The following is a 2278-nucleotide window of genomic DNA, read 5'->3' as shown; positions in this document are numbered from 1 at the left end:
AGCTAGCTAACCCTAAAACCTAAACCCTAATTAAACACTACATATATATATATAGGCCAACGACACTTAATTGCGCATCAAGCAGGCGACCAAATAATTAGCGCTGATAAATTAATTAACTTGAATCTTGACAAGTTCTCTCGAATGAAAACACATTTGATTAAGTTTCCTCATAATATATATACAATTAGTGTGCATGCGCGCATGGCATACCATGGACATATCATTCGTGCATATATATATATCTCAATATATATCTGAACATATTCTTGGGGATATATATATATATTTCAATCTCTCTCTCGATCTATATATATCGTTGGTGGCCAAGAAACACACTTATTATATATATACGCATGCACTTTATGCGCAAAGGCGCGGGTGCCTCTAATAATGTGTCTGTGCACTAGCTTGATCGATGATCCCTAAACCTTAAACCCTAAAACCCTAATCCATGATCCCTAATTATACCTTAAACATACACCCTAAACACTAAACCCTAAACCCTAGACCCTAAACCCTAAACCCCAAACCCCAAACCCCAAACCCTAAACCCTAAACCCTAAACCCTAATTAATTAACCTTAACCCTAACCCTACCCCTAAAACCCTAGCTAGCTAATCCTAAACCCTAAACCCTAATTAAACCCTACATATATATATAGGCCAACGACACTAAATTGCGCATCAACCAGGCGACCAACTAATTAGCGCTAATAAATTAATTAACTTGTTGAATCTTGACAAGTTCTCTCGAATGAAAACACATTTGATTAAGTTGCCTCATAATATATATACAATTAGTGTGCATGCGCGCATGGCATACCTTGCACATATGATCATTCGTGCATATATTTCAATATATATCTGAACATATTCTTGGGGATAAATATATATATTTCAATCTTTCTCTCTCGATCTATATATATATCGTAGGTGGCCAAAAATCACACTTATATACACGCATGCACTTTATGCTCAAAGGCGCGGGTGCCTCTAATAATGTGTGTGTGCACTCGATCGATGATCCCTAAACCTTAAACCCTAAAACCCTAATCCCTAATCCCTAATTATACCCTAAACGTACACCCTAAATTAACACCCTAAACACTAAACCCTAAACCCCTAGACCCTAAACCCTAAACACTATACCCTAAACCCTAAACCCTAAACCCTAACCCTAAACCCCAACCCCAAACCCTGCTAAACCCTAAACCCTAGGCCCTAAACCCTAATTAATTAACCTTAACCCTAACCCTAAAACCCTAGCTAGCTAACTCTAAACCCTAAACCCTAATTAAACCCTACATATATATATAGGCCAACGACACTTAATTAATTGCGCCTCAAGCAGGCGACCAACTAATTAGCTAGCGCGCTGATAAATTAATTAACTTGAATCTTGACAAGTTCTCTCGAATGAAAACACATTTGATTAAGTTGCATCATAATATATATACAATTAGTGTGCATGCGCGCATGGCATACGTACCTTGCACATATCATTTGTGCATATATTTCAATATATATCTGAACATATTTCTTTGGGATAAATATATATATTTCAATCTTTCTCTCTCGATCTATATATATATCGTTGGTGGCCAAAAAACACACTTATATATATACGCATGCACTTTATGCGCAAAGGCGCGGGTGCCTCTAATAATGTGTGTGTGCACTCGATCGATGATCCCTAAACCTTAAACCCTAAAACCCTAATCCCTAATTATACCCTAAACGTACACCCTAAATTAACACCCTAAACACTAAACCCTAAACCCTAAACCCTAAACCCTACACCCTAAACCCTAAACCCTAACCCTAGACCCTAAACCCTAAACACTAAACCCCAAACCCCAAACCCTAAACCCTAAACCCTAAACCCTAGACCCTAAACCCTAATTAATTAACCTTAACCCTAACCCTAACCCTAAAACCCTAGCTAGCTAATCCTAAACCCTAAACCCTAATTAAACCCTACATATATATATATAGGCCAACGACACTTAATTGCGCATCAAGCAAGCGACCAACTAATTAGCGCTGATAAATTAATTAACTTGAATCTTGATAAGTTCTCTCGAATGAAAACACATTTGATTAAGTTGCCTCATAATATATATATAATTAGTGTGCATGAGCGCATGGCATACCTTGCACATATCATTCGTGCATATATTTCAATATATATCTGAACATATTCTTGGGGATAAATATATATAGTTCAATCTCTTTCTCTCTCGATCTATATATATATCGTTGGTGGCCAAAAAACA

This window comes from Lolium perenne, chromosome 3 (genome assembly GCF_019359855.2).
Source record: "Lolium perenne isolate Kyuss_39 chromosome 3, Kyuss_2.0, whole genome shotgun sequence".
Lineage (NCBI taxonomy): Eukaryota > Viridiplantae > Streptophyta > Magnoliopsida > Poales > Poaceae > Lolium > Lolium perenne.
This window is presented reverse-complemented; position numbering follows the sequence as displayed.